Here is a 14,915-nt window from a genome sequence, read left to right on the forward strand (position 1 = left end):
GGCTGCCATCTTGGTTGGGTTAATTTGCATATAGTTGCTCTGATTGGCTGGTGGGCATGGCTTAAGGCATAGTGAAGGTACAGTCAATTTGCATGTTTGTCTTTTATTAGTGTAGATTCGGGTACTCCTAAGCTGGCCTTTGCTAAAAATGTCCTCAATCTGATTGAGGTACGTTCACTGAGGTCGACCCCTTCCAACTCTCCCATCCACACTCGTCTTGTATACTTGTTTCGTCTATCTCCTTTCGTTCATCCTCTCTATATGTCCAAACCATCTCAACATACCTTTCTCAATCCTTGACACTACATCCTCTTTCACTCCACAACGTTCCCTAAAATTAACTTAATCAACTTTACTTAAAGTTTAAATCAACTTTGTACTGTACGTGCATGCCTGCACATGATATTTTGTGGAAGAACCACACTCAAGGGGCCAAAGAGCCGCATGTGGCTCTTGAGCCACGGTTTGCCCGACCACTACTGTATACTATTGAGTTTTAAGGTCACTACACCCTGTGAGTGATTATAGATAAATTGAACCAGATGTGAACTTTGCTTTTTTTGCCTTTTTAATCTATTTTCTTTACCTGCATTATCTTTTTCAGAACCACTGCCAACTAAGCATTGCCCTCCCTCCTGTATCTCACTGCTTCAGAGGGACCTCACCATAGCACACCTCTGAGCCTTCACCTGTGGCCGGTGGCAGGACTGTATATAAGATTTGGCAATATGCACATGCCTTTTTTTCCTTAATGATTTTGTTATTGTTTTCTGTTTGTTTGTTTTTTCTACCAGGGATTGAGCCCTCAGCCTGGGCATGTGCCCCAACTGGGAATCAAACCGGCAACCTTTCCATGCAAAGGACAACGCCCAACCAACTGAGCCACAGCAGCCAAGGCAATGTGCACGTGACTTATCAGAAAATTACTGCTTGTGCCTCTGAATAAAACAAGTCAAATAAATTAGACCAATTAAATGAAGCTTGCCTACAGGTTATTGTGTTGTCTTCCCAGATTAAGTTTTAATTTTAAGAGTAGGTCCTTAAAAAATAACCGGTCACCTATCTGGAAATGTAAAGTGCCCTATTGCGATCACTAAGGATTATATCAGACAGGGAAGCGAGGATAGTCTTTGGTACTGGGATCCAGAAACAGAGGCTAGAAATTTGCCTTATTTTTATTGATTCTAAAATTTATAACTTCCACTGTGACTATGCTGTAGGTGTGAGTGGGGAACCGGGTAGTAAAATTTGTACAAATCACGTTAAATGATTGAGAGCATGAGAAACTAATAAAACACAAACACAATAAGGTAATTCTGGGAAGTAGATTCACACTTCAGGAAATGACAATGTTGGGGCCTGCTAAGTATGCCATTATTTTTAGAAAAGTGAACAATTTAAAACTATGTTAATGAGGGTAAATTGATCTTCAATAGAGACCCATTGGCAAAGACGTTAGTTATGTTTTAGAGCAAAGTGACTTTAAGGAAACACAACAGAAGTTTCTGGGGTCGCGATAATATTCTGTGAAATTTTTTTGAGCTGTACTTTATAATTTGTGTGTATACATATGTATGTGTGGGTGTGTTTATACATATGTACATATATTTATTCAATTTCCTTTTCTTTTTTTTTTTTTTTTTTAGTATGACAAGAATTTTAAAGTGAGCATTTGCTTTTTGCTTTTTTGAAATCAAGCTTGTCTCTTTTCCATTAAGTTTTGGCTTCTTCATTGTAATTTTACATTACTTCCAATCTCTCCTCAATCTGTGATATTTTTTTTTTTAGTTCATTCAATTCTGAGTGGGCAATAACTTGGGTTAGCGAGTTTACTGAATTGAAAAATCAATAAAATACCCAGGAATAAATATTTCCAGACAGGACAAGTTTATCAGCTATCATAGCCTTTCTGCCCCAGGAGGCAGCCTCCGTGTGGGTCAGTGATAAGAACTTTCCTCTGGCCCTAAATGTTGCACGGTCTTTCTACTTCTTCCAATATAAATGAGGGGGAAACCCAGGAGTCAGACGACTTCATAGGAAATGAGAATTCCAACATATTTTAGAACTCATTCATTCCAGCCCTTTTCTTTCATAAATAAGTAAACAGTAACCAAGAAATTGAGTGACTGACTGACTTAGTTCTGCTAAACCAGTGGTTCTCAACCTTCTGGCCCTTTAAATACAGTTCGTCATGTTGTGACCCAACCATAAAATTATTTTCGTTGCTACTTCATAACTGTAATGTTGCTACTGTTATGAATTGTAATGTAAATATCTGATATGCAGGATGGTCTTAGGCGACCCCTGTCGTTCGACCGCCAAAGGGATTGTGACCCACAAGTTGAGAACCGCTGCTAAACAATTGGTGACAGAAATGGAATTAGATCTTCCGTCTTTCAGTTTCCAAGCTCCGACATTTTATTTCTCTGGGATTCCTCTCCACAAAAACCTCTTTAACAACCTATCAATGTGTGTGTGTGTGTGTGTGTGTGTGTGTGTTTCTTGCCTGTGGTTACATTTTTCATGCATTCACAACAGATTCCTCTTCTATGATAAAAAGCTTCACTTGCCATGGAATTACCTTATTTCCCACCCTTGAAATAACTTCCCTAAAACTGCTTCAAAGCCATTTCTGCTATTAGAATGTATATGCCTTTGGCTATTAAATAGTTGTTTTATTCATTTATTTGACACTAGGGGCCCGGTACACAAAGATTCATGCACGGGGTTGGTGGGGGTGGGGGTCCCTCAGCCTGACCTGCACCCTCTCCAATCTGGAAGCCCTCAGGGGACCCTCTCCAATCCGGGAGTTTCTGTCTGTCTTTGCAATCATATGAGCGAATTGTCTGAGACCCCCAACCCAGTTTGGTTTGTTGCTCACAGAATAAAAGAGGCATTTTTTTTTCTTTGCTTCATTGGTGGAGATTTCCTGGAAGTTTTAGGTTATCTTCCCTTTAATTTTTCCTAGACACTCTGATTTTACTTATGTCTCTCACCTTTGCTTTCCCTCCAGCCGCAAGGTCAGTAGTGCAGGCTCTTGAGTTTGCTCTGTGGCACCTGCACTGCCTTCAGCAAAGTGCTGGCTGGCCAGTTCAGGGTCAAGGGCTTCAGCCCAAGCATGGGCGCAGTCTTCTGACATGTGCTCCCATTCTCTTCTCCCCCTTACCCCCCAACCTTGCCCCTTTCTTTCTTTCTTTCATCCCTACCAGTGACTTTGTAACCACTTTCCTGCTTTAATTCCTCCTCTGTCTGAGTGCTTCCATTTTCCTGACTGACACTGTCTGATATAGTCCACTTCAATGGTGACTTTGTCCTTAGGCTGCAGCAAGATGACAAGATCAGTTCCAGGCATCATCCAGACGTGACAATGCTCACAGGGGGGAAAGATGGCTCTCCCTACAGTGCTCTCAGCAGAGAGGATCTCTTCCCGAGAAAGCCCACACCAGATAGCTCTTCAGGCGCGCTGGGCACTCCTGAGTCTTCAGCGGTGTTAGCAAGCCAGGCTGCAGGGAACAGACTCAAATAATCTTGTCTCTAAAGACACTTTAAAAAATTCTCTAACAAGCATTTCAATGTAGACATTTCAAGACTAGTACGGTTGTTCTGGAGTTGCATGAGTCACTTTTTAACTTCCTATGCCTAGGAAACTGCATTGGTTACATAGGGCAGGGCCCCTGGGTGGAGAGAAGGGGTCTATGTCCAGAAGAGGAGGAACGTCCAACACAGGGGCCCAGGTACATTGGTTAATGGTTCGGGGAAACCCAGAAGAGGGTGGTGGCACGGAAGCCATAGATAGGAAGTGCTTCAAGGAGGAGCAACCGACCCTGAGTGACAGGGGTGAGAAATGCGCCTCATAAAAATAGGCCCCTAGGCTCCTTGTTTTTCAGAGAACGCCCATCAATCCCTCGGAAATGGCCACACTCAGAATAGAAGAGAGAGTCCATGCTTTTTAGCACAATGGGGATGGCCTGGAACAAACAGCACTAACAAAACGGACAAAAAAATAGGTCAATCCTCAGACCTGACGGCATTTACTCAAAATATAATTTCAAAACGTCCATATATTTAAATAAAACTATTTTTATTAGAGCATTTAAAAAATAAACATTTGCCAATAAGGGGAAAGAGCATCAACTTTAATTCTTAAAGTTATAAAATTGTTAATATAATCTAGTTGACAGTCATAGGAATCCAGTAGACAATATGAGTTTTAGTAGTAAGTAATGCTAATGACTTTATGAAGAAAGTCAATGAGCAATCATAATCCTAAATTTGATTTTCTCATATTCACCTAAGTACCTCAAGAATATTGGGATATTCACAATCAATTTCCCCCTTCAATTAAAAATAACTATCACCAGTCAGCAGCTGGGAAAAGAAGGACCAGCATTTTACTACGGGGAGCCTAGCAAAGGACCGTAGATAGGATTTCTTGCCGACGTTATATACATATATAACTATGTACTACATTTATATAATTGCATAGATTATAAAAATTATGACAGACTTTGATCGGGACCTTTAAATGAGTATAATTTAGGCAGTTAGTAGAGCTGCTCTCCTCTGTGAAAATAACTCACGTGGACTCTACTCTTTTTTTTTTTTTTGTAAAAAACAGGCCACTTTTTCCAGGGGTGTTCTTAAAGTCACAGACAGGTACGTGACAGTCATTTGAATCCGTTTCCTTTAACACCACAGAAGGATTTGTTCACAGCTATTTTACCCTTTTCTTCCTCCTCGGATGATTAGCTGGGGTCACTGTTAATGGAAGTTACACTCTGGAAATCTAAATGTAGGGCACCTCTTGCTTTCAGATCTCAGAAAGGAAGGTGTGTTTCAGGTTCCCTGTGGAAGGCTCTAGTATCTGGCCCCTCTTTTGAAAGAGCAACGAGTCCAGTGTTCCCTTTTCTTTGTCTTTTCCTTTCATCATCATGGAGGCCCTTTTCAGCCCAGAGGGTAATTTGTCTGATTCCAGACCATTCAAAAATTGTACATTAGGAAGAAAATAGTATAAAAATGGAATAGCCTTCTTCCTAAACAGTATAAAACTTTGACCCCTCACTACGTCAAAAAGCCTTCTTAGGACTTAAGGTTCCATGAAAGGCAGCAAACAAAAATGTTTTGGTGACTCAGTCCACCTCTTTACTAAGAGGTTTTTATTCATGATAGTGAATATAAGGCATATATCTATGATAGGCAATTAAAGTCAAATAATGTTCAGACATATTTTAAATTGCCTAATTAATATTAGACAATTAATCTTAAAACTCACCTTTAAGATAAAAGTATGTACTTTCATACTTTACAATTAGAAAATCAACAAAATGTGCTTATACACAGAGACAATGTTAACTGATCACTTTTTAAAGTGCCTGATGAAGTATTTACATGCATTTTTTCATTGACCTGAATATCAATACTTTTAACATCTCCATTTATAAATGAAAAAGTGAGACCTAGAGAGATAAGTGAGTTGCTGAAGACACAAATCTTGAGGGCAACAAGTTTAGACTCAACCCAGATCTCTGATTCTGTCTCCATGCCTTGACCACTACCACACACTGCAGAAGGCCGAGGGGGAACTTGTCTTTGAAGCTTATTCCATCGCCAGTGAGACTCCTTCACCATGCCTTCATGTCCAAGGAAAAAACTGGCCTGTGCTGCCACGAATAATAACACTCCTGCAGAGGAATGTTCTGGAGGGAAACGATGCTATTCCCATTTATTTTTAAAGCTTCATTTTTTTGGTTTGATTTTGTCTCCCAATTTTCTCATGCGATGATGGGAAGGAAAACAAAGACTAAAGGAACAATACCAACTATGTCTGTGTATGAATGTGCGTGTGTTTATGAATATAAAAATACAACATACAAAAAGTCAAGGACCAAGTGTGTATTCTTGCAAACCGTAAGCACACGGAGGCCGAGACTCCACGACAGTTAGCACTTTCCTTTTGTTCTGAATCAGCCGAGTAGATTTGAAATGTACTGTATTTTCATAGAGCCACCTTCTCATTCCCTCCTAGTCTTATCTGGTCTCATCTAGTCCCAGTTCCTTCAGATACTTGTATTTTAGATTCCAAATGCTTTCCTATATTGATTACTTTCTTCAGCATAGTAACTCATTTGTTGAATGTGGTATTTTAAACCTGAAAGGAGTTGTTTACTGTTATTTGCAAAAAATTCAAACATAAAATTTTCAACCAACCAATAATTCCTTATTTGACTAATATAATTCACATATACCAGATGATTTGTAAAATAAAAGTCCCCAACTGTTTCAACCTTAAAGAGCGATCACAGCATGTACTCCTCTCTACTGTGCATTGCCTGAGGGTGGTGGTGGTGGGGGGGGGCTCCCCTGATGCTGCCTAACAATGACATATGCGTGACTTCCTGCTATGTAGTCAGAAGTCAGACATTCAAAAGGATTCTTTGTTCCCAATAGACATACATAACACAAAGTTTTGTTCTCTACTCCTGGAGTATTTCTCACTTTTATTATTCATCTATGGGCACTTAATGTGCATTCATTGAACAGCATCATAAACATCAAAGTCAACCACTTCACTTTATCTTTTATGAAGTCATTGTACCTGACAACCAATATCTGAGCCCTTAGTATGGGCAAACCGTGCCAGCCGGTAAAGCGCAGAGGTTCAAGGGATGGAGGTGGAAGTGCACACACGCAGTTTTTAGCTGGTTATTTACTCTGTCTGAGCCATCTCTTTTGTTTTGTTATCCCCACCTGCGGATATTTTTTCCATTGCTTTTTCAGAGAGAGTGGAAGGGAGAAAGGATAAGGGTGGGGAGAGAGAGAAACATACCTGTGAGAGAGACATACCAACTGGCTGCCTCCCAACCAGTGGAGTAAACCCACAACCCAGGTAGGTGCCCTTGACTGGGAATTGAACCCTCAACCCTTAGGTGTAGGGGCCGACACTCTAACCACTGAGAAAATTGGCCAAGGCTGAGTCTTCGTTTTTGTATGTGTAAAATGAGAATGATTACAATATTGAACTCCTAAGGTATATGGAAGAAAACATTTATTTTACTACCTGGCAATAAAAATTTGTTCTTTCCTTGTTGCCCTAACTGGTTTGGCTCAGCGGATGGAGCATCGGCCTGCGGACTCAAGGGTCCTAGGTTCGATTCCGGTCAAGGGCATGTGCCTTGGTTGCAGGCACATCCCCAGTGGGGGGCGTGTAGGAGGCGGCTGATCGATGTTTCTCTCTCATTGATGTTTCTGACTCTCTATCCCTCTCCCCTCCTCTCTGTAAAAAGAGCAGTGGAATATATTTAAAACAGAAAAAAAATTTGTTCTTTCCTTGTTAACATGATAATGATGATGATGATGATGAGGAGGAGGAGGAGGAGGAGAAGGAGGAGGAGGAGGAAAAGGAGGAGGAGGAAGTTATCAGTTGGTGTCCTTTGAGGCCTCCAAGAATGGGTGAATGAGAACAAGACCATGTCTGTGCACATGAGCTTTCTAAGACCAGACGGCTTTGCTCCCATTTCTCTTCTGTTTAAAGACTCCCAAGACATCTCAGGTCCTCTTTTTTATGGAGCTTTTCTGAGCTGCTCCTCTGAAATGAACTTAAAATATGTTGCTTGCATTTGTACCATGAGCAAACTTACGCAGTGAAATGTATAATACTTTATTGCAATTTTTGTCTCTATATCAGATTGCAACTCTTCTGAGGAAAGAAGGGTCTTATTCCCACAACCTCAAACAGTGACCCCCACACACAGTAAGTGCTCAGTAGTTGTTTTTGTTTAATAAACGAAGTCATGAGTAGAAGAAGGAATGATTGTTATAAGATGCTCTGCTCCCTAGGAACCAGTCACAAATGCTTAGTTAAGCACATTGAAGTTATTTTTACTAGTATGTTACAGAAAACCCTTAAAGAAAGGTCAGCCTCATGGGTGTGTACACAGTCTTAAGATTGGGTTTTCTCAGAACTGGTGTTAATTCCATAGGTAGCAAGTGAAGATTAATCAAATGGCTGGCTTTCCTTTATTTGCATTTATGTAAACTTAAACTAACTTAAGGAAAGCCATATCACCCCTTGGCCCCACTCTCAGTAAACATTAAGGGTTTTACTATTTAAATAATGGTGAGACTAGCTTTCTTTTATAATTCTGTATCCTCATATTTAAAAAGAATGTCATTTTTTTTTTTTTTTTTTTTTACTTCTTTGACTATCATCTCCTTCAGATTTAAAGTGTGGTCCCTACCATAATTCCAAGTTTTGAAACTAATATAGAAGAGGGTGAAATGTCTGGGAATTACAACCTTTTTTGGTCAGTCTCAACATTTCTTTAAAAAGAATGTCCATTGACCACAATACCTTAATTTTCAGTCTTTTTTTCCTACTTAAAACAAAAAGAATTCATGTGAACAGTTCCAGAATTATCCACAAGGGGGCAACGATGGCTCACATACACAATGAAGGGAAAATTAGAAGCAATAAACTACTTACCCTGGAGGAAAAAAATGAAAGTGGAATCAGTAGCACAATTTGGCCCATATTAGAAAAAAACAGAACTGTGTTCCATAGCTCTTTGAAGATAAGATGTTTAGTCTTTGCTTTTTATTTCCATTTTCTTTTTTTTAAGTGTCATAAAATATAGATATTTTATTCCTGCTCTGGGAAATGAAAAAAGAGAAGGATAGAGAATATATCCTTCCATAAACCATTCTAACTTAGCTGACATTAATGTCACAAATTGGGAATTGATAGTGAGAAAAAGCTAAAGCAAATATATGTTTGCATAAGTACGTACATATTTTTTTTCAGATCTTAGTCTCATAATTGTTCACATATTTACTCTATATTTTGTTTATAAACACCCTTAAGTCATCAAATGCATCTTAATATTACTACCTCTGCCTCTTCACCAATCTTTAATACTAGAGGCCCGGTGCACGAAATTTGTGCGGGGGTCCTCTCAGCCCAGCCTGCACCCTTTCCAATCCAGGACCCTTTGGGGGACGTCCGACTGCTGGTTTAGGCCTGATTCCTGGGCCAGCAGTCAGACATCCCTCTCACAATCCTGGACCTCTGGCTCCTAATTGCTCACCTGCCTGCCTGCCTGCCCCTAATTGTGCCTCCCTGCCAGCCAGGTCACCCCAACTGCCCCCTCCCTGCCTGCCTGGTCACTCCTAACTGCCCCCCCCACCAGCCTAGTCACCCCTCACTGCCCCCCCTGACAGCCTAATCGCCCCCAACTGCCCCCACCTGCTGGCCTTGTCGCCCCCAACTGTACCCCCCCTGCCGGCCTGGTCATCCCTAACTGCCTCCCCCTGCTGGCCTGGTTGCCCCAACTGTCCCCCTCTGCTGGCCTGGATGCCCTCACGCCCCCCCCCCCCCAACCGGCCTGGTCGCCTCACCTAGCCTGCTGTTCAGTCGTTTGGTCGTCCCTCACTAACCGCCCTGCCGGCCTGGTCGCCTCACCTAGCCTGCTGTTCAGTCGTTTGGTCGTCCCTCACTAACCGCCCTGCCGGCCTGGTCGTAGGCAGCCATCTTGTGAGGGCGTGAGGGTTAATTTGCATATTACCTCTTTATTATATAGAATTGTTTGGATTGTATTTGCTGTTTGTGTTCTAATCACTTACTTGATTGGTCAAACTATACATTAGAAGATGTGTGGCATAAATTTGCTTTAAATTATGCTCTATGTGTCATAATTACCCATTACATGATTTGTTTTATTATCATTTGGAACTTCACACATCTTGTAATTCTCTACGTAGACTATTTCAGCTTCTAGTGCTGTACATATCTACATCTTCTGGATGGGACTTCCCGGGATCCATGAGCTTGGGGTCAGGCATAAACTGTAGCACCTGAGGTGAATTCTGATTTTGTCTTCATTTCAGGTCTGAGTTCTGTTGGCAAACCCCCTGAGTGCTTTGGGTCGTAAGCTGTTTTTACAGGTATTTCTATTTCAGCAGAGCTTTCTAGCTTAATTTTTTCTTTAGATCCAAGAAGTGACTCTTTTTCATTGTTTTTTGTCTACAATGATATAACTGCTTCATACATTTGATGACTTGTAGGATATGCCTTTTTCCTGGTGACCTTTACAACTATTAGGAACTGAACTGGGTAACAAACAGTTGCTCCTAAAGTGGCCAGTCCCGATGGATAAGCAATTTTCTTAAATCTAGAACCTTTTCTTGCTGAAACCAAGCCTGCTAATCACTCCAATTTTCAGAAGAAAATCTCGTGGTGGATTCTTCAGATAAACAGATGCATCTTTCCAAATTGAGCTGTGTCCATTTTGTAAATGACCAGGCTGCTCTTCAACATATTTGGATTGAAGCAGCGGTGAAGTCTATATGGGGAGCTGCTCTGATTTCATTAGCTGCTTTTTGGATTCCTCTGCTTTGGCTGCATGCACTCTATAGATGCAAATATCAGCCCTGAAGGCATGACTGTCAGCTTTCCCATCCCGGCTGCCGGCACCGGCTTCCCTCTGGCACCCGGACCTGGGCGTCCCTCGCAGCCCTGGCTTCGTCTGGAAGCTTTTCCTATTTTCAATGCCGAGGAAGTACACCTGAAAGACAGACAGCCGGAACAGTCAGGCAATGTCTCTAGAGACAAGCAAAGCACTAGAAAACATACTGCAAGCTCTGTTACACTTATTATTCTAACAACTTAAAAATTAAAAGGTAGTTTTGTAAAATACATTTCTGAAAGGCTATCAAAAATGCCTCCCTCACTTCAGATGATGTTATTGACTTGAGAGTCAAGAACTGCAGGTAGGAATTCAGCTGAAAGACACATGCAGGATTCCCGTGTAACAGAGTGAGTGTGCTTGCTCCTAACATACCATAGTGAGTCAGGCTTTCTCATAAATGGGATCCAACATACAGTTAAAACCAAACTCAGTGCTCAGGTCTGACTCCTCAGTTCCCTGCTTACCCTGATCCAAACCCATGGTCCATGGTTAGAGTCCCTCCTTTGTGTAGATTCCGTGAGGTCCCTTGGCCTCACTCTCAGTTGTATTGGCCGTGCGAAATGCCAACCCTAGTGAGCCAGAACTTCATGCCAAGTCAGCACCTGTGCCAAGTAGCCAAACTAACGGAGGGGAAAATGAGCAACCTGCTAATTGGCCTCGTAATCATTAACCCTATGCCAGCTCTTAGTGCTTACTAGAAAACTAAGCCAATTTTCGTTCTCTCCGTCCTAGGCAGCAATCTCATGACTTCTTCCCTACACCGCCAGCACCTCTTCCTCTCTCTACGTTCTCAGCTGCTTCTCATTTCACTGGGAAAACAGGTGGGATCAGAATAGAATCTCCACTAGCGCCAAACGTCAGGTCTACCTGGGTGTACGCTCTGCCTTCCCTCCCCCTCTGACCTGAGGGTAAACCCTCTACTTTGCACAGGTCCCTCCCCCCTTGGCTAACCAAGGATTTCTCTTCTCTTGTGTCTCTGACTTCCTGCACCATCAATTATTTGCTCTCTTACTAGACAGTCCCATCAGCATGCAAAGACGTTATACCCCCCATTTCAATGGAAAAAACTCCTTTCTTTGTTCCCATTCCCATTCTCATTACTGTCCCATTGCTCGGCTCCTCTTTACTTGAGTAAAACTATTCAAAAAGGGTAGCTCTACCTAATGTTTTCACTTCCTTTCCTCTCATTTACCTATTTTGGTCCTCTCCACTGCACAGACACTACTACTCTTTTCAAGAGTATCTCTATGGTGCCAAATCCTACACTAAATTATCAGTTTTCATCTTAATCTGCTGGCAGCATAGGACTAACAATGACTCCCTCCCTTTTCTCCTAACACCTTTCCACTTGGCTTCTGACACAATTCTTCTCATCTCCCCACTCACTTCTTCATACACCGTTGGTCAGATCCTCTGGATACTGGAGTCCCCGACTCAGTGCTCCAACATCATCTATTCTCTGCCTCCACTTACTTCCAAAGTGACTTGGTCTGGTTTAAAGATTATAAATACCATGATGATGACTCACACATTTCATCTACAGCCATGCCATCTCTCTCTCCTGAATTTCAGACTGGTATATCAGTTGTCTGTTCACATCTCTACTAAGACTGACAAGCATTACAAGCTTAGCATGTCCAAATGCAAACGCCTAAAGCTGTCTCTTGACCAATGCACCTACCTTTCTAACCTCCTCTTCTAACACTTTCCCCCTTTGATCATTTCCCTACAAATAAACCTTCCAGCCTCTGGAACACATAAAGTATAAGCCCGCCTACCTGAATATGCCAAACCTCTTTCTCACTGTACTCATATGGTTTGCCCCCATACTCCTTTCACATTTCTGCTCAGTTGTCCCTTGACTGTCCTATGTAATTGCCCCCACCCTGCACTCTGACACTCTCCTTCACAGCCCTTTCCACTGGCTACCATGCCATATTTCTGCATATGGTCATCTCCTTCCACTGGAACATACTGAAGCAGAATTTTTGGACTGGTCAGGATGTCCCGGATTCTTTGTCCGCAGGAGTCGAAGAATGAATCCAGGGACAGAAGGTGGTATAGCAAAGGTGGACATTTATTAAAGAACAAGTACAGACTCCCACATGGGGAGGGGGAAGAGTCCCACTGAGTGCCTTTTCCCTATGGCTTATGAAGACTACAGATCCTTGTGCCTTGATATCCCCTCTGATTGGTCACTATTTGCTTGGATTGGTTACTATAGTAACTCCTGGCTCAAAGGTTAAACAGGTGAGGTTCTCCGCCCCCCTTCTTTATTGTTTCCTATTTCCTTTGGGCTTTCTTCTTCTAGATCAGTGGTTCTCAACCTTCCTAATGCCGCAACCCTTTAATACAGTTCCTCATGTCGTGATGATCCCCAACCATAAAATTATTTTTGTTGCTACTTCATAACTGTAATTTTGCTACTGTTATGAATCGTAATATAAATATCTGATATGCAGGATGTATTTTCATTGTTACAAATTGAACATAATTAAAGCATAGTGATTAATCACAAAAACAATATGTAATTATATATTCAATATGTGTTTTCTGATGGTCTTAGGCGATCCCTGTGAAAGGGTCGTTCGACCCCCAAAAGGGTCGCGACCCACAGGTTGAAAACCGCTGTTCTAGATGAAGGGAGTCCTTCCCTTTATTTTGTAAATATAGACCTTTAGCTGTTCCCAGCTCCCTCATTCTATGGAAATGTACCTGTTGCAGCTTTTCAGCTCCCCTTCTATGGAAATATACCTTCTGTTGCTCTGCAGCCCTGTGCTTCCTCCCTGGTCCCCTTAATTCCCAAAATTTCTAAAATTTCCTAAACCTGTCCTATTTTACCCCTAAAATTCCTGTTTCAATACGAGTCATGAGGAAGAGGTTTCTTTGTTCACTCCTATCTCCAGTGCCTAGAATACTCCATCAATATCTACTGAATGAATGATACCAACCAAATTGCGACTTATTTTTTAATCAAATTTAAATGTCCTTGTTTTATTAGCCTAAATTAGATTTGGGCAATTGAGTACTCTTTTTTTCATTAAAAATGAAGACTTATAAAGACACAATTCTCTATAAATACTATTTAATAATCTATTCATTTCAAAAGAAAAGTTTTCATTAAAGGGTGCTTTTCTGCAGAAAAGATTTATTGGTCTTGTCAGATTCTTTAAAACACTTGAGGTTAAAACAATATTGAGTATCACCTAAATAGATTGTTTTATCTCATGACTTCATAATGATGATTAAAAAGTTTATCTGAGAATCACCTACACCACACTATTGACTGTATCATATGCCATTTACCAAGCATTTCACTATAAATATGGAGTTCCAATTATAGACTATTACCTCTGTTATATAGATCTGTTATATATATGTCAACTCCCTACCAAAACAAGGGGAATTCTCAGCAGTGCCCACAGAAACAGTTTCTATTCTGCTTTTAGTCACTTCCCCTTCTTTCACTATCCGATTTCTGTTATATCTGCTGATACTATTCAATGCCTAATACCAATATCTATTTAAGTGTGTATCTTCTTGTATCAGTGCTTTCATATTAATGCAGAAAAGTCTTAGCCTATCTATAGTTACTTGAATGCAACTCTATTTCTATTACCATAGACTTGCTGCACCTGAATTAAATTTGTATGTATTTTACATGATATATTTTCTGAGCTCAGTGAAAGAGTAGACGTTTGTCATAAAATTGTAAGATTTCTATAGAGCATAATGAATCAACCCCAGTCAACCGGCCATCCCTCCTCCCCTACCCCCCACACACTATTATTATAGAAATTCTCCTCCTACCCTTTTCTCATAAGTCAAAATTATATAAAACAATATTTACTGTCGTGTACTAAGTGTCCAGCTCTTTCCTAGTGGAGCAAGTGCCCAGCTTCTGGCAGACCCCTATGGAGTGATGAGCAGAGGAGGCCTGGCAGTCACTGGCGACATATGCTTGGGCCAAATCACCCGGACAGCTGCTGTCCAGGGTAAATCTGAGAGGCTAATCTCTCTAGATGGGTTAATAGCTTTCTAATGAGATGCTCAATACTTGGTTACCCCTCCTGATAGTGTATTTGCATTTAAATGAGCCTTTTCTGGAAGGACTCCCTAACCCAAAGGGTGGTTCCACTGCTGGCTGGCAGCTCCAGGCACACAACACAGGGCCGCTGGCTTGGGTTTCACAGGGTCCCTTGCTGAAACTCACGATCTCATTAGGCCATTGATCCCTAACTCCAGACTATCAGGAAGGAAGCATGACAGACCTCAGAGTCACAACCCAGAGACTGGTTCTTATAAAGGAGCGTGCAGTGGAAAGCCAGAGTAAGACACTGATTTCTTTCACCTCATGCCGGCCTCTGCTGATTAAGTCACCTGGCATCCTGGTGTGTGTCCAGGCCCAAGAAGATACTCTCCAACTCCGTGGGTTGATATTAGACATCTTTT

At 41.4% G+C, this 14,915-nt stretch overlaps 1 pseudogene across 1 annotated transcript; it reads right to left on the minus strand.

Moving 5' to 3' along the window:
* Positions 1-9,762: 9,762 nt before the first annotated feature.
* Positions 9,763-10,453, minus strand: LOC308533428 (MICOS complex subunit MIC27-like; annotated as a pseudogene). The gene has a single exon. The product of its transcript is annotated as an MICOS complex subunit MIC27-like (transcript).
* Between the last annotated feature and the right edge of the window lie 4,462 nt (positions 10,454-14,915).

Source organism: Myotis nattereri (genome assembly GCF_964212035.1).
Source record: "Myotis nattereri genome assembly, chromosome: 17".
In the NCBI taxonomy this organism is placed as follows: domain Eukaryota; kingdom Metazoa; phylum Chordata; class Mammalia; order Chiroptera; family Vespertilionidae; genus Myotis; species Myotis nattereri.